The sequence below is a fragment of the Bos mutus genome, chromosome 5 (assembly GCF_027580195.1).
Source record: "Bos mutus isolate GX-2022 chromosome 5, NWIPB_WYAK_1.1, whole genome shotgun sequence".
Classification (NCBI taxonomy): domain Eukaryota; kingdom Metazoa; phylum Chordata; class Mammalia; order Artiodactyla; family Bovidae; genus Bos; species Bos mutus.
In genome coordinates this window covers 41,856,361-41,875,052 of record NC_091621.1, presented here as the reverse complement: position 1 = coordinate 41,875,052, position 18,692 = coordinate 41,856,361, and the positions used below count along the sequence as shown (strand labels likewise).

General features: G+C 41.6%; 1 non-coding gene across 1 annotated transcript in view; it reads right to left on the bottom strand.

Annotated features, from left to right (window-relative positions):
• Positions 1–18,692, bottom strand: part of LOC102270382 (tubulin alpha-1C chain) — a 91,384-nt gene that overhangs the window by 33,461 nt on the left and 39,231 nt on the right. Inside the window, exon 2 of the transcript XR_011464231.1 lies at positions 9,852–10,001. This is a non-coding gene — a transcript (tubulin alpha-1C chain). The remainder of the gene's footprint in view (positions 1–9,851; positions 10,002–18,692) is intronic.

Sequence of the window (18,692 nt, the reverse complement as noted above, 5' to 3'; positions counted from 1 at the left end):
TAGTCATTTATGGATGTGAGAGTTGGACTATAAAGAAAGCTGAGTGCTGAAGAATTGATGCTTTTGAACTATGGTGTTGGAGAAGACTCTTGAGAGTCGCTGGACTGCAAGGAGATCAAGCCAGTCAATCCTGAAGGAAATCAGTCCTGAATATTCTCTGTAAAGACTGATGCTGAAGCTGAAACTCCAATACTTTGGCCACCTGATGCGAAGAACTGACTCATTGGAAAAGACCCTGATGCTGGGAAAGATTGAAGGCAGGAGGTGAAGGGGACAACAGAGGCTGAGATGGTTGGATGGCATCACCAACTTGATGGATATGAGTTTGAGCAAGCTCTGGGAGTTGGTGATGGACAGGGAAGCCTGGCGTGCTGCAGTTCATGGGGTTGCAAAGAGTTGGACACGACTGAGTGACTGAACTGAACTGAACACCAATAGATACGTAAGTTGCCAACTTAGAATGCTTTCCAGAATTGCAGACCCATGTATCCAACTGCCTGTTGGAATTCTCTGCTTAGATATCTAATAGATTCTTAAACCTAAATTCTTAATCTTCTGCTTAAACATGCTCCTCCCTTTCCCATCTCAATTAATTGCAATGTCATTTTTCCTGTCACCTGAGCCCAAAACTTTGGAGTCATCACTGACTAGTCTTTTACTATCACTCCCATCAGTATGTCAGCAAATCCCATTAGATCTACCTTGAAATATATCTACTGTATTTCCACTTTTCATTGTCTCCACTATAGCCACTCTGAACCAGCGCCATTTTTGTGTTAAATAAATATTTTTAGTGTACCATTTAAGTCTTATGTAGGTTTACCATATATTTTAAAATTATTTTCTTAATGGTTACTATACAGATTATAAAATACATCTTAACTCACTACTATCTATTGCAGATTAATCCTAACTTAATTTCAGGAAAATATAGAAACTTTGGTCCAATATAACTCTACCCACACTTTCCTTTGGGCTATAATATATATTAATATCTCAAATATATATTCATATTAACACTAAATATTTATCATATAGTTTTTTATATTTATCTATATTTATCATATAGTTATATCTATGCTGCTGCTGCTAAGTCACTTCAGTCATGTCCGACTCTGTGCAACCCCATAGACGGCAGCCCACCAGGCTCCCCGTCCCTGGGATTCTCCAGGCAAGAACACTGGAGTGGGTTGCCACTTCCTTCTCCAATGCATGAAAGTGAAAAGTGAAAGTGAAGTCGCTCAGTCCTATCCGACTCCTAGCGACCCCATGGACTGCCGCCTACCAGGCCCCTCCGTCCATGGGATTTTCCAGGCAAGAGTACTGGAGTGTGTTGCCATTGCCTTCTCCCTAGTTATATCTATACTACTCAATATATTATTAGGTATTTTATTATTTCACATTATGACTCATCAATATAGTGTTATAATTATTGCTTCATACAATTTCATATTTTTAAAAGACGTTTTGTGAAGAAACGAGAAATATATATTTATATTGTCTTTTTTTATTCAAGTATAATTGATTTACAATGTTGAGTTAGTGTCAGGGGGACAGCAAACTGATTCAGAAATATACATATATACTCCTTTTCAGATTCCTTTCCCTTATAGGATATTATAAAATATTGAGTACAGAGCTATAGCACTATATAATCCTTTATATTAACCCATTTCCAGTGCTCTTTATTTCTTCTTTTTAAAAACTTTTACTTATTCATTTCTTCCTTTGGATTTGGGTTATTAATATCATCTGATATCCTTTCCTGTCAGCCTGAAGAACTCCTTTTAGCATTTCTTGAGGGCAGTTTCCTCAAAATTGTTTATCTGGGTATCTCTTAATTTCTCTTTCATTTTTGAAGGAAGGTTTGTGGGATATAAAATTCTTGGTTGAAAAAAAATTCTTGGTAGATAGTTTTGTCTTTCACACTTTGAATATTCCATTCCACTGCCTCCCAGCCTTCATTGTTTCAGATGAGAAATTAGTAATTACACTGATGTTCCATTGTGCATGATGGTGGTTTTCTTTTGATGCCTTAAAGACTTTTTGTTGTGTGTTTTTAACAGTTTGCATGCTGTGTTTAGGTGCGGATCTCTGTAGTTATCCTAGTTGGGTTGGTTGAGCTACATGCATGTGTAGATTAATGTTTTCAATCAAATTTGCCAAGTTTTCAGACATTATTTTTTCAAGTATTTTTTTCTAACCTTTTGTTTCCTCTTCCATTACACATATGTTGGTCTGTTGCCCCACCAGTCTCTGAGGCTCTGGTCACTTTTGTTCCATTCTCATTCTTTCTGTTCTTCAGTACATAATTTCTATTGCTCTCTCTTCAAATTCACTGCTTCTTTTTCTCTGCTATCTTGAATCTGCTTTTCAGCCCTTCTAGTGAATTTTTCAAGTATTATTTCTACATTTTTAATCACTTAAAATTTTTTAAATAATGTGTTTTCTTATTGAGTATCTTCATTTATTAATATTACTGTCCTACTTTCTTTCGATTCTTTAAACACAATTTCTTTTAGTTCTTTGAACATAACTGCTTTGATATCTTTGCCTGCTAAATCCAACTTCTTGGGACACTGAAAGACAGTTTCTACTGATTTTTGCTTTTCCTCAGAACGGGTCATACTTTCCTATCTCCGCGTATTTTATTTGAAAGCTAGATTTTTAAATACTGTATTGTAGCAACTCTGGATTCCAATTTTTCTCCCTCCAGGCTATCTTCTGCATTTGTGTGTTTAGCAAGTTGCTTTAGTTAAATCAATTAAATCTGTCCCCTTTGAAGGGTATGGCTATTGATATCCTGCTCAGTTTATTTTCTCTTGTTTTTACTTTTTAAGTCTGGCTTCCTAGGGGTCATTCCTGTGTCTAAGTAGCCTAGTGGTTAGCTAGTGTTCAGACAGAAATTGGTTCTGTCCTCTGGTAATGGGTGTGTGGGCAGGGGAGCACATTTAAAGTTCAGGCTGTTTTCAATCCTATTTGAGTTTTTGCTTTTACTTTCCACTGGGCCCTTTCATAGCTCCTCCATGTACAAATCCTCGCGGTCAGCCAGGAGTATGCGGCTATCTTAGGCCCTCTGTTCTCAGCTGCAAATATACACACTTCAGCCAGGAATACTCTTCCCCCAACAACTAGAACCTTGCGTTAGTAGAACCATTGGTCCTTTCCTGCTCCCTATTAAGTGAGCCCTCTGACTCTGGCAGCAAAGCTGCCAGTCCTCACAGTATCCCCACCTCTGGCAAAATCTCCATGGTGACAAGGCTGGCAGCAGGGCTGGAAAACGGGAGCATCCTCAAGCAAGCGTGTCACAGATTCCCACTGTTTTTACTACATTTCAGCAATTGTTCAAACACAAACGCTTCTCACATTATTCTGTGCCTTTGGTAGATTTTCAGGGTGCTAAAATGGTTGTCCTCATCCATTTTTTCCAGCTTAGTAGTTGCTTTTTGGGAGAGTTGATTTGCCCACCTCCTCACTCTACCACACCTAGAAGTCCCACCCTCCTCAATAAATATTTGAATAATGAGTGACTAAACCCTGTCTTGGAGAAGGAAATGGTAACCCACTCCAGTGTTCTTGCCTGGAGAATCCCAGGGACAGGGGAGCCTGGTGGGCTGCCGTCTATGGGGTTGCACAGAGTCAGACACGACTGAAGTGACTTAGCAGCAGCAGCAGCAAACCCTGTGTTATCTGTCTTCTACTCTACCACACTACTGAGACTCTCCCATCAAAAATTATCAGTTGCCTCCCAGGCAGTCAAACAGGCTTTGAGTAAAACAGACATCAGGTGAATTCTAAGTCTGCCACTTAGCAATTATGTACTCGGGAAGTATATTTATCTTGCCCAAGTCTTGTTTTTTTTCTTCTGTTAAATGGCTAAAACAACGCCTATGGATACATAATAATGCACTTCAGGTACAGAGTTCTCGGGTAGGAAGGATAGGACTAGACAGGGATGGGATGGAATGAATCTACCTGGGAAACTAACCCAGGTTTCCATATTATTATTTTGCCTGTTTCTTAAAAGATCTCTCATCAGGGGTCGCTGCAAGTTTTGTGAATGTTTCTGTTGCTGGATTTACGGTTAAATGAAGCACGTAGCTGAAGGATGAACTTTCTGAGTTTTCACACTGTCCCAGATTTCTCTTTGCAGAACTTTAAACCTTAGGCCCTGGTTGGTTCATTGTGTTAAATCCATTATGAGAATGTTATTTAAAGCTGTACTATAATTACAACCTCCACTAATTATTCAATACTGTAGCAGCAAAGTATTATTTGTAAGAATTTGATTCTTTTCATATTTATATCCACTATATCTGGCATTCTAATCTGTAAAATGATGCAATAAAATCAATATCATTAAAAAAATAATACCTATGGTGTTACTGTGAGTAGGGAGGGGTAAGAGTAAGCATCTGGATGAATGTTTCAGGATTCTTTTCCAACAGTGTTTTTGTTTTTCAGGAAGTCTAAGCTTCCATTCAGATGGAGCCTGGGACTCTTTTGGATCTCTTTTATCACCCTCACACTTCAATAGAGACATAACTGGTGAGAATAACAAGGATAATACCATGAAAATCCTTTGAGAGTGCATCTATTATACACAACTATTAAGGTATCATTATGCCTTATGATGATGTTCTTTGGGAACTTTTAAAAATGGCTCTCTCTCTGGGAACTTCTGATCACAGTAGAATTTCTAAATATGGAGAAGCTACTGAAATTACTCCCCTAACTTCCTTTTTCCCTGGACATTTTAACCATTATGTTGATATCTTCTGAAAGACCAACACAATAGATAAACCCTTCTTAATCACAAACTCTCAGCTTTTAGGTATTTCTTCTAAGAACAGAAGAGCACGATTCCCGCCCCAATCAGAAATAAAACATAAATTTGGTGGTTCAAGATGGAGGAAAAGGAAAGACTAAATAGAATGCTTGGAATTTGAAATGAAAATAGCATGGCAAGGCTTCCCAAGTGGCTTAGTTGGCAAAGAATCTGCCTGCAATGCAGAAGACCCAGGTTCTATCCCTGGCTTGGGACGATCCCCTGGAGACGGAAATGGTAACCCACTCCAGTATTCTTGCCTGGAGAATTCCATAAAAAGAGGAGCATGGCTGGTTACAGTCCATGGGATCGCAAAGAGTCGGACATGACTGTGCAACTGTCACTTTTTTCACTTTCTAAGAACAGAAAAGCATGGTCCCCCCAGTCAGAAATAAAACATCAATTTGGTGGTTAAAGACAGAGAAAAAGGAACGACTAAACAGAATGCTTGAAATTTGAAATGAAAATAACAAGGCAAGACTATCACCATCTTAGGGCTTTACTGAAAATTCAGCTCTTTCTGTAGGAAATACATGTTTAAAAACAATAAAAAACAATTGCTCTTTCCACATTCTTTTATCTTTTAAAAATTATGTATTTATTATTTTTGGCCGAGTTGTGTCTTTGTTGCTGTGAGGGCTTTTCTCTAGTTGGGGAGAGCAGGGGCTACTCTAGCTGCGGTACTCAGGACTCCTGCTGTGGTGGCTTCTTTAGCTGCAGTGCATGGGCTCTGGGTGCGTGGGCTCAGTAGTTGCGACACACAGGCTTAGCTGCTCCGAGGCACGTGGAATCTTCCCAAGTCAGGGATCGAATCCATGTCTCCTGCATTAGCAGGTGGACTCTTTACCACTGGGCCACCAGAGAAGCCCCTCCACATTGTTTTAAAGTGATGCCTTTTTGTCCTCCCTTTGCTTAGCCAAGCACTCACTATTGTTACTCGCTTTTGTACCCGTCAGCCAGGCTGCCAGCTCTGAAGGAGGCAGTACCTCCATGTGTCTCCCTGGATGCCCAGCACTGCTCCTCATTCTCAGATGCAGGCAACGACAGTGCTCATTTTCACTCCCTCACTTAGAAACCTTCAGTGACTCTTCACTGTCCCTAAAAGCAGTCCACAGGCTTTTTTAAATTGCATGTGCCTACCGGTAGACTAAGGTTTGCACATCCTCTGATACACACACACACATAATTTATTTTTAAATTATTTATACACTATTATACTTCTACTTTATATAAATCATAAACATCTATCAATATAGAGAGTTTAAGAGGATGACATTTAACAAGTAGAATTTGTAATATTTCCTTTCTGTACCTTTTATATACTCCACTCTGGAGACCACTGTTCTATAGGATAAAATCCAGGTTTTTTTAAAAACCATAGTCTTCAGGAACTTCCCCAGTGGTCCAGTGGTTAACAGCCTACACTCCCATGCAGGGGGCCCAGCTTCCATCTATTCCTGGTAAGGCAATTAAGAGCCCACCCACATGCTGCAATTAAAGATCGGGCATGCTTCAAGGAAGATCCCACGTGCTGCAACTAAGACCCAGCACCCAGCCAAATAAATAATTAAAACAACAACAATGAAAACAGAAACACAGCTTTCAAGCTGGGATCTAGGTACCCTTAGGGTACACCCCATAGATGGTATAAGAGGCTCCATTTCCAGATTCTGAGCTACCAAATGTGTCCTCTCCTGGAAGTGATCTGTCAGGTGGACAGATCACGGCTGACATGGAGCTGACTTCTCTTTTCCAGCCTCCTCTTTGCAACTGTTCTGACCCTTCACAAGAGAAAGGCACTCCTCAGCCACCCTGAACTCTGATTTGTTACCAAAGGAAGGGATGATTTGAGAATGTACTATGCCCAAGGCAGAGTCTCTTGAGATCCCGGTAAGAAATGCCAAAAAGGGCAGAGCCTTATTTCATCCCCTGAACAGATTCCCAGCAACCCTCTGTGCCCTGGACAGTGACTGTCTTAGAATTAGAAGTCACAAGTGAGGTGCTGGAAGACCTTAAAGTAATATAGTGTTCTTAATTTAAAAACAGAGCTAGGAAATCACCAAAAATTACCAAAAAAAGTTTTTAAATGGAGGCTGCTGCTGCTGCTGCTGCTAAGTTGCTTCAGTCGTGTCCGACTCTGTGCAACCCCATAGACGGCGGCCCACCAGGCTCCCCCGTCCCTGGGATTCTCCAGGCAAGAACACTGGAGTGGGTTGCCATTTCCCTCTCCAATGCACGAAAGGGAAAAGTGAAAGTGAAGTTGCTCAATCGTGTCCGACTCTTTGGGACCCCATGGTCTGCAGCCTACCAGGCTCCTCCATCCATGGGATTTTCCAGGCAAGAGTACTGGAGTGGGGTGCCATAAATGGAGGCTAACTTTTCCTAATAGAAAATAAGCCTACTTAACTGCCTAGTTTGATCATGTAAATCGGTTTTGCCAACGTAGTGGTATTTTTCATAAGGGAAATGGGCTAGCTCTGTGACTCCTCCTTGCTGATGAAAATACATGTACAGTACTTATCTGATAGACAATATACCAGAAATGTCATCATTCACAACTGTTTCAACTTCTGATGACCACTGCCTTAAACAAACATTCACAATATTCGTAACCACCTCAGACTCTTTCCCACCTAATCTCCTCTTAGCCTTTGCCTTTAATTTAAAAATGGAGCTAGGGGCTTCAGGCTTTGGCCAAACCACACTCAGGCTTTGGCCATTCTTCCAAGTCTATACCTGTGTGTGTTCATGTTAGTCCCTCTATCAGAAATACCCTTCCTTGTCATCTCTGTATGCTGAACGCCTATCTAATTATCTGCTTGATCTGAAGCACTAATTAGGCACTGAGGATGCAAAATAAACATAATAATAGCCTTAACCCTGTCTTCACAGGATTTAAGAGTCTGTTATGGGAGACAGATAAGCAATGACAGTATGCTATGACAGAGCGATGACAGGGAACCACAAGGGGAGGGGAGCTCAGCAGGGGCACTCTCCCTTCACCCGGGGAAATCAAGGAAATCTTGGAGGAAGTAGCCAGAAAGACAAGACCCACTGATGAGCAGGCATTAGCCTGACATTTTGCAGGGAGGGAGGAGAAGACTGACTGGTGCTGAGAGAACAACAGTGAGTTGAACTGACGTTGTTAAGGCAAGTCCTCTGTGAAGTCGGGATTTTCATCACGAGAGACACACTTACCTAACCCTAAGGTCCAGACAGAAACTTCTACTAAGCTCAATCTGTTTCATGTCTTTGAACGAAGGATCACATTTCTCTCAAAAGCCCAATTTAGAATAGGCTGAAAGTCAAGGGAGAGGTCATCTCTAGAAAAAATTTCCCTTGTGTGTTTTTTTTTTTTTTTGCCAAACACAAAATATCTGAATCCCAAGCTCAACTGCTGGGAGAATGGGTAGACTTTTTATATTGGGTTCACCAGAAATAGTGCCCAAGGAATACTCTTGAGACATCTGTGAGGAAGGCCAGGGCAGGCTGTATATGTGGCTCTGTTCTGAGGGTGCAGGCACCCTCTAAACAAACAAGTTAATGAAAGAAGAAACACCATAGAAGAGAGAAATTCAGTTTCTAGGGACTGCTTTGTGTCCTGCAAAAGGAAGGGACCATGAGGGCTTAAACTGCCTGGGCCTCAGCGCTCCACCTCCGCTGCCCTCCTGCACTGTTCCAAGCCAGAGACCGTGAAAGCACCTTCACCAAGAGATGCTCAATTCCATGGCATGTCACCACTCACTCTACTGATGTGTTATAAGTTGTTTATTTCTATGAAAGACTCTCCTCAACAAATGCCATAGTAGAATCGAGGTCTAACAGATGCGGCATCAGCCATTAAATAATTCCTCTACTGGTAACAATTTGACACCCAATAACTCTTTGCTCATTCAAAATAGAATATATACTGAATCTTCTCTGATACAGTCCTTTCTTACATTATCACAGTGGATTGTCATTTTATTTCTCTTCCTGATTTCCTAGTTTATTTTCTTCCAGCATCCACTTGGAGGGTTAACATTTTCTCTGTGACACAATTCACTATGGCAGTAGAATCAGGTAGGTCTCCTACATGAGGGCTTAGATATACAAGCACCAAAGGATGTCTCTATAAAACACTGACTGCATACGAAAGTGACATGACATGGACCCCAAGAACTACATCACCAGTTAGGTTCCAACAGGTTTATATTGTTGGTAAAGCTACTTCATCTTTTTCAGGAAACCCATTATGAGCTCATCCCAGAAAACAAAAACTCATTTTTGTTAGAATGTTATTATCAAGCTCTGGAGGGTGAGGACTATGTTTGATAACATTTCCCTATTATAAATGTTTCCTATCAGTGACACCATATTTCTCCAGATGGGTGAGCCAACTGTATTTCTGCTCTAAATCTTGCTTTCATCCAGTTCCCCAGGAGTTTTCTGATTGTGGCCTTTAGCAAAGTTCCCAGCAACGGTAAATTGAGGTTTGTTTTGGAGTCTGTATATAAATGTGTTTGCAAATAGGTTTAGATCCTGGTGTGGAAAAAGCCTGCAGTCTCCTAAATAGAAAAATCATCAAGTAAATCAGAACTGACTCAAGAGTTTGGAAAATGGTAGTGCGTCTTAGTGACCTTGTATCAAACCATGGCCAAGGCCACATTCCAACATATCCCCACTCCCAGATTAATTTAATTTCTGTCACCCTCTTCATCTTTTAAAATTCCTTCCATTCAGCAAAATCAGTTCCATTCAACAGAACAAATGCATTGTGACTTCTGCACCTTATACCTCCTCATGTGCACTGATGGGAAATACGGTTTTAGTTTTCAGCGTTGCACCGGAGAATATGGCAGGGCTGGCGGCTGGGTAATGAAATGAATTAAGCCTCCTCTTCTCGGGAAGCCCCAGGTTTTCCTAACACCCATACACCATATGCCAGTTCATTTAGGCCGCAGGGCTCCTCAAAACTGAGGCCATTTTCTTGCAGGGTCAACTTGGTCTCTTTTTAGACAAGCGGACTGCATTTGAATGTTACCTTGGTGTCAGAGCCTTCTCTGGGCAAAGGACGTTCACCTGCAACTCGTCTCCTCCTTCCCCGGCAAGCTCCTTGCAGCGTCGCGGCGCTTCCAGCAGATGGCGCCGCAGCTGAATTTTCGCGACCCGCTCTCTAAACCAGGAGAAGCGTCTGGAATAAACAGGAAGGGGAATTTGTTTTTTAAAGCATTCTGTTTCAATATATATTGCCTTCTTTGTTGAGTCATAAGCTTTTTTAATTTGACTTAAATTGAAATGCATTTGAGATGTTAAAAAAAAAAATCAGCGATGACGCAATCCCAAATACGGGGTTGGGGCGGGGGGTTGTTTTGTTAAGAATTTCCACTCTCACAAATGATTCCGGAAGGAAGTTCTCAAGTAGCATAAACTGTCACAAGAGCACAGTGGTTCAGAAACGCTAGCAGTGTGTGCTAGGTAAAGAAAGGCAGCCTCAAAAAGACCAACAAGGAGTGGCAGGGGAGAGCCTCGCTGGGCCGCAGCGGAAGTGACCTTAGAGGCGGGCGGGGCGGTGGCCGTGAAAAACAGCGCCGCCTGCTGGTCGAAAGAGAAAAAGCTCGGATCTTGCCAGAGGCTGCAGCATGGCTCCCTGGACAGTTACTCCCCACAGACATTTACAGTCAAGATGCTGCACGTTATGCCCCTTCCCCAACAAAACTGAAAGTAATGGGCACAACCAGATAAGTCTTTCTGTAGAGAAGAGAAATCTTAGAGGCCCGTTGTGGTTTGGGAATACAGTGTTTCAAATACCTTCACTGTTGTTAACACTTCCTAAAGCTAAAAATGGTGGATTTTATTATTATGATATAATTGTTAAAGCAATCCATAAAGGAGAGTGAAAAATAGAATCCTATAAGGGCTCTCTTTCATTTATCCCACCCTGCTTTATTTACAAAATTAAAAAAAAAAGGTGATCAGAAGCAAACTGGGAAAAAACGGGCAGAAGGTTGAATTTCAAGGTGATTGTGCTTATCATTTCTCATTATGGCCCCTCATTTTTATTCCAGGGTTGTTGCAGTTTCATTTCTAGAGTCCCTCCTCCTCTCCCCACTTCCTTTTTCTCTTCACTCATTTGACAGGAGCCTCCGCAGTCATCGGCCTAGAATACGTCATCGTCATCCACTGGGAGAGAAGTGTGGTACCACCTTTCTCCCCCTATGGCTGAAGCCCGCGGAAAGAAGATGACGGTTGCGTCTCTGCTCCTGACCCAGCGCGATTGTTGGGAACTGTTAACTTGCAAGATGATGCCAAAGCGCAGCCTCCCTCCTTTTATGCTGTATAGAGTTTTAGGTTGCCCTTCATTAAGCTGATGCTTTCCCCTACAGAGCCCTGTCCTTCACGTTGCCCAAATGGTGTGCTAATAACCTTCTCCTCCCTTCTACTTGCAGAGATTCAGTGCATTAAGCCTAAGAGTTGTACATCCCCCTTTGTCTTCTTTTAAGGGAGTGAAGACCCATAGGTGGACAATTTTATTTAGATTAATCATGCTGTTTATCAGGTCGATGTTCTCTTGGCATGAAAATTTCCATCTCCCATCAAGGCATAGCTGCAGGCATTTATTATAGGCTCTGGTTCAAAGCAGGCCCTCTCTTTTGAGCAGTAGCACCAGAAATTAGGAACCTGACTGGAAGAGAAGCTTCGTGAGGGTCCAGAAGGAAAGCTGGGCCCCCAAGTCCTGTTTATGACTACTGTAGCCTTCACAATCTGGATCCAACCAAATGAACACTGAGAGCACAGTGTCTGGAGTACAAAGAAGAGTAATGGATATACAGTAACTTGACTGAGTCGGGGACAGGATCCAAGACATGCCTGACATTTGTTTATCTGCAGAGAAACAGGAGTAAAGGAGGAGCTGTCTCCCTCAGTGTTACTGTTACAAAAGTGTCCTTCGGGGCGAGGACACAGGAACAGGGCAGCTGATAACATTAATACTGTGCGGGCGAGCACACACCTCCCCATCCCCAGGACTGCTGAACCATGTGTTAGTAAACTAATCGGCAGGGACACAGCTCTGAGCCTCTCCTGCCACAGTCCTCAGAGGGAGTCGGCTCAGACAAAGCAAAGTGGCTTTTCCGAGGGGGAGGGGTGCCTGCTTTCTCTTTGTTCTTCCTTGGAAAATAGGCTCTCTCTTAAGTCTCATAACCAGCTGCTTTCATCTCTCAGAGGAAGGCAAAAAGAAGTTAATTCCCAATAAAAATTTGGACAGCATATTTTTCAGAGCCCTGAACTCTGACTGTGAAATGCAGGGGCAAACTCATTACAATTCTAACACGCTGTAAGTTTTATTCTGGGTTTCTAGGCAAAAATTTCAAATAGGTGCCCCTCCTTATCAAATAAAAATATAATAAAAAGGTCATCTTCTGAAAGGGGTAATAGAGACAGTGCTTTGAATCCTTCTTAACCTAATAATAGATGTCATGCACTCTATTCTTAAGAATCTCTTCCTTACAGAGGTATGATTTAATGAGCATATTCCTTTGCTAAGAAATACGGGCTCTCTGAGAAGTCACACTTTTTTATACTACAAGTGATTTTTTTTCTCATAAGAATGATTTAATATAGCTCCTTTAAAGATAAAAACATTCAGTATTGTCTGCCCCTGACTTATGCGTGGAATTAAGAGAAAGGATGTTTGTTCTTGTACCAGGAATAGGCCTGCCACACCCCAGGCACTCGGAGCATCTGCTCCCTGGACTGATTCTTAAACCAAAGCTACACATGGCTTCTGTGCTTGACAGCTGAGGTGGCCTTTTCTATCCAGTTGGAATTTCTGTCTGGGCCTGCTTGAATGGGTTTGCCCACACAACAGAAAATGGGCTCTGTTGGTCAGAGGAAGCTTAATGGGCTGAGGACTAGGCTAATATTTTGGAAATGCTGTAGGTTCATTTCCTCCCAAAATAAAGTACCTTTGGTCCCTTCAAGTGGCATCCTCAGGCTCTTTAAGACAGTTCCAACTTTTGGGGATTTTATGTGCTCACTAAATATCAGGTATTTTGTCCAGAGTAACAGAATATCTGCACATTTGTATTCAATCCTGGGGCCCTGTGGAGAGCAGCTCTCTACCAGCTCCTGGGGAACCTCGCTCTTTCCAGCAGGGTAAAGAGGAAGTGAGAACAACCTCCAGCCAGGGAACCAGCCCAGTGTAAGTACGTGATCTGATGGCCCAAGTTCTACAGCTAAGCTTCTAAAATGATTCTGAAGCTAGACAAGAAACGAATGAGCAGGTGTTAAAGGATTATATATACCTTTGTAATTAACAGAAAAATTGGATAAAATAGCACTGGGCACGTATAGTCGTAATACTACCCTGTGTTTAGGTTATTACCTGTTACCCAGAGAGTATATTACAGAACGCCTTTCATCTGACCGGTTCAAAGTTCTTTCCAGTGTTAACCTCATACATTAAGGCATTTCAATTTAACAACTAACAAGCACTTTGGGGCAAGAGCCATGTCTTGCTTGCACTGCCTTTATGTTTTGCACAGTGTGTCCAACGGGTATTAGACAGTAGGTGCTCAGGGAATTATATATATATATATAGGCTGTGCTTTAATCCTGAGATTAGGCCTGCCTTTTTTGTCACATCTGAAGAAAATGGATAGTGGTACTTTGTGGACAGAAAATGAAAGTGGGGATATTGCAGCTTCTCTGATAATGACCATAGCAGCTGACTTTGCTAGACCAGAAACTATAAATACGTCACACAAATTATCTCATTTAAACCTCACCACAACCCTACAGGCTCGGTTTATTATTATTGCTATCGTTATTTTACATATGGCAAGGCATTATTCAAGTCACACAACTAATTGAGAGTCACATCAGGGACTTGAATCTAGAGAGAGATCCAGCTCCAAGGTGCATGCTCTGAAGTACATTCCTGCTCCAGAATATCTAATAATGACACTTCTAGTTCCATTTACTACCGTCTTTGAGGGGTTGCCTCACAACATAATATCTGGAGTGGGAGGGAGAGAGGGAAGAAAGTAAGCAGACACAGTTCATAAGGTACACATTTCGGTTTGCGTGGTTTTGATGTTCTTTCCTGTATGTTATCTCATTTAATCCCCATAGCACTGTCAAGTATGCTACTACTGTCTCTTATATATCTCTGGATATATCTCAGGAATATATCTCTGGAGAACGGGCTAATTTTTTAAAAAGTAAATGCTAAACTGAGAGGCAACAAATCTGATAACACTGTCCTTGCCCTAAGCATCTCACCTCCGCTGAGAGTGTTGGTACGAGTTCTTCTTGTGTTTCTTTCCTCTCTTACTAACACTCCAGTGAGCCATAAAGCTTATGCTTGTCTCTACTTGTCCCATAAATGCAGATACAATTAAGTGTTGACTCACTATGGAATAAGCCATTTCAAAAGCTGAGGCAAGGTAGAGAGGAAACAGTAAAAGGAAATGCTATGTGATGTAACAAAAAGAATGAATTAGATTTAAATATGTGGCTAAGAAAAGATCTCCACAAGGCATAGTAAATTAAAAAAAGAAAGAAAGGCGAGCAAGCTGCAGAATTAAAAGTACAACAATGGTACCATTTATGTTTTAGATACGAAACAGTGTAATACGAATACACACACATCTATGCAAACACACACAGAAAACAATTGGTTACACCTCAAATTGATAATAGGTTTATCCGGAGAGAGGACTGGGTCCAGGCTGAGGTGCACAGTATTGGCAGACTTCTTTGTTATCTTTTTATTAAATAATTTATTCAAATAATGTGTATATAAGAGAAAAAAAAAAAAGACAGAAAAGAAACAAGTGATACTGTTAGAAAATGAAAGGTTAGCAACAAAAAGTAAATGATACAAATACACAAACTAACACCCACTGCCTCATTCGTGTCCATAAAAGACCAATAGATTAGAAGAGATTCCTCGTGCTGGCATTATCATGATCAATTGTATGGTTTTTTAAACGTAATGTTTCCTGACTCTACCAGAACTACAGGGCTGTGAAGTATACTAGGCTTGGAGCCAGATGACTGGGTCCAAGGCCTGACTGCATTTCTCTGTAACCTTGGGCTAATTTCTCAGGGCCCTAGTCTCCTTATCTATCAAGATAATAGTAACATACTTCAGAGGGTGCTTTGAGGAGTAAATGAAATAATGCTCAGGAAAGAACAACAAAATCATGCAGACTGATATTTATAAATGTGTTTGTGTTTTTCTTCCCATTCTCTCTCCTCCACTTCAGACAATGATTATTTTATGTACTTTTAGATGTCTGAATGCCCCACAGTGAGGCAGAGTTAAATTAACAAACCATTAATCTTCAGATAACATTTGCTAATAATAGGCCTACATTACTTGAAGCTATAGTTATGCACATGTGTAGTTTTTAAGCTTAAATAACCTGTATTCATGTATTTATTTTAAGGAATATATCTGTTTGATTCCATCTATAAAATATGTTCTTTTCTTATAAAACCTACTTTTGGTACAAAAACTACAGTATCCAAACAGAGAGGCCATTTAAAGTATAAGCCAAAAATGCATTACACTTTTTTTTTTTGCATCTTAAAATGTGCTTATTTGTGGTGCTACTAAAATTTCAGGCTGTTCTGAAATTTTAGTAGCCAATTATAAACCTTATAATAAAAAGGATTGCAAAAATAATATGAGAAATACTATCACCAATATAATTAAGCACAAAAGAGAAACATGAACACATTAATAAATATCAGTTGCCTACCACAGCAGCACGCCGCATGATCTAACTATTTTCAATTACAGCCTCACCTTTGAAACAGAGCCAGGTTCTCATCTGCTTTTGCTGGATGTGCCTATGTTCAAAGGCGTGGGGACCTGAAGATTTCTAGTGAAGTAAGTAAGAATCCAGTTTAAGTTGTTTTGCAGTTTGAGTTCAGAAGGGATTCATATTTAAAGGAACCAGTTCCAAGCAGACAAAGCACGCCTCCTCCCAAGCTCCTCCACACCACTAAACTGGGCTGTCATTTTAGAGGTGGGCGCTCATTGTTCACTTTCTTCTACTCTAATTAGACTTGACAGATTGCTCTTTCTAGCTAGACTGGCTATTGCCAAGAACAGAGAGGAAGAGATGAGGCCAACCTTGTCTTTATGCCCTTGGAATCAGCTCCCCACCCCCATTCCCAGTCCACAGACACAGAAAGGCATCCCCAGCCGCTCAAATCTGTTTTACTTCTCCTCTAGCCTCCTTCTTACTTGGCCCCTGGCAGTCTCAGCACTACTGACTTTTCTTACTTTCAATACTGTGAGAGTCAAACCCTCATGGGCTGTGTGAGTGGAATAAGTGTACACTAACATTTAATTTATATCTTGACATTAATACTCTTTTTTTTTTTCTCCTGCAGGCCTGGGGGAGGAAACAGACCAGCTTACTAAAGGGAAAGACACTGCAGTTCTACCCAGGAGCAGCAAATACTCAGTGCTTCATAAGACAGAGCTCTAGAAGGATTCAGGCCCTGGCACTGCATCCATGGTTCTGAAGCAAATCCCTCGCCCCCTGCCTTCAGTTTCCATTTCTGTAAAATGCCATCGATAATTCCTGAACCTTTATCATATCATGTTACACTGGTATTATATAAGAATTAGGTAATAAAATTTTAGGACTAGAAAGAATCTAAGAGATCATCTAGTCTAGTATCTTTCTTTGGAAGACTGAAAAACACAGGCTGAAAGGAGGAGGCGACAGGCGTAGTGTTATGAAATTAGTTCACAGGCTTTAAACACATGGTGCTGAACAATGGCTTGCTAATCAGCTTTGTCACTAACATGCCTTTTCCTGGTTTAGCCTATGCTTGATAAGAAGCTTTATTGGCCAGGAAAGCAACTTTCTTTCTCCAAGGAAGAAATTCCCCTCACCCAAGAGCTATGTTTTCAGAAATGCTTCCCTTTACTAAGAACCAACCCAATGCCAATGGTCTTGTGCTAGAACCTGAGTCACCTGAGGCCACATGCCTCTCACAGTGGCCCAGGATGACACTCAGTAGGCTGAGGTCTGGGGCCCTGCTCTCAAATAAGAGCGGGCCTGTCTTTGACCTAAGCCTGGCTGTGCCTACAGCCTCAAGAACTGTGCGCAGTAGAGACCGTCAGGAATTTCTTCTTGGAACAAATCTAGTGTTTCTAGGTTGGAATGTAAATCCCTTCATTTATCATTCATTCACTTACAACCTTTTAATAAAAGCCCATGTTTTGCTAATCCCCTGAAAGCTGATAAGACTACTACAATGAGTAGGACCCAGCCTCAAGGAGCTTTAGAAAGAACCAGAAGTGTAAATTGCTTAGGTGCAGTGCAGCACGGTGGGAACCAGGATGGAAGGAGGAGATGGTCAACTTGCCTTGGTGGGGGTTTAAGGAATCAGAAAAATGTCATAGAAGAGGTAATACTTGAGCTGAGCTTTGGGAAATGAAGGTTATTTTCCAGGTGGAGTGAGGCAAGTGCATAGCATTCAGATAGACAGTGAGTCCGGTGCTTGGTGGTGGTGATGGGGGAGGGAGCAGGGCTTTTTTGGTCTGCTTAGTATGAGGAAGTATCGCACTAAGCTGGAAATTTAGGTAGAGATCAGTGAAAACATTATATGACAAATGAAGAAGTTTAGATGTTATTGTGGCAGCTAATGGGGACCTTTGAAGAGTTTCAAATAGGGGAGTGCTGCTAAGTCGCTTCAGTCTGTCTGACTCTGTGCGACCCCATAGACGGCAGCCCACCAGGCTCTGCTGTCCCTGGGATTCTCCAAGCAAGAACACTGGAGTGGGTTGCCATTTCCTTCTCCAATGCATGAAAGTGAAAAGTGAAAGTGAAGTCACTTAGTCATGTCCGACTCTTTGCGACCCCATAGACTGCAGCCTACCAGGCTCCTCCACCCATGGGATTTTCCAGGCAAGAGTACTGGAGTGGGGTGCCATTGCCTTCTCCAAATAGGGGAGTAACATGATCCAAACTGCGGTTTTGAAAGATGGCTCTGATGGCAGCGTAGAAGATAGAACGGGAAGAGGTAGGAAGAAGCAAGACCCAAGACAGAAAGACAATGCAAAAATTTAGTTGAGACAAGACAGCTAATTCAATCTCTTTAAAGAGCCAGGAGGGGGAATTCCCTGTGGTTCAATGGTTAGGACTCCATACTTCCCCTGTACGGGACCCAGGTTCAATTCCTGGTACAGAGACTAAGATCCTGCAAACCACAAGGTGTGGTCAAAAAATTAATTTTAAAAAGATTTCAATGGGAAGGATCAAGGAAGGGGAACTGTTTTACTTTCCAAGAGGCTTCAACTACACGCAGTGTGTGGACCTTGTCTGGATCTTGATTCAAACAGGCCAGCTGCAAACAGAACATCTGGAAGAAAAACACAGTATTAGATAATATTACAGAGAAGGCAATGGCACCCACTCCAGTACTCTTGCCTGGAAAATCCTATGGACAGAGGAGCCTGGTAGGCTGCAGTCTATGGGGTCGCTAGGAATTAGACACGACTCAGTGACTTCACTTTCACTTTTCACTTTTATGCACTGGAGAAGGAAATGGCAACCCACTCCAGTGTTCTTGCCTGGAGAATCCCAGAGATGGGGGAGCCTGGTGGGCTGCCGTCTATGGGGTCGCACAGAGTCGGACACGACTTAAGCGACTTAGCAGCAGCAGCAGCAGATAATATTAAGGTGTTCTTGTTAACTTGGTTAGGTGTGAAAATGCTACTGTGGTAGTATAATACAACAGCATACTGAAATGTTTATGAGTGACATGTCATGATGTCTGGATTTGCCCCAAAACATGGTAGAAATAATAGATGAAGTAGCTATGGCAGAAAGTTAATTATTATTCAGCTCAG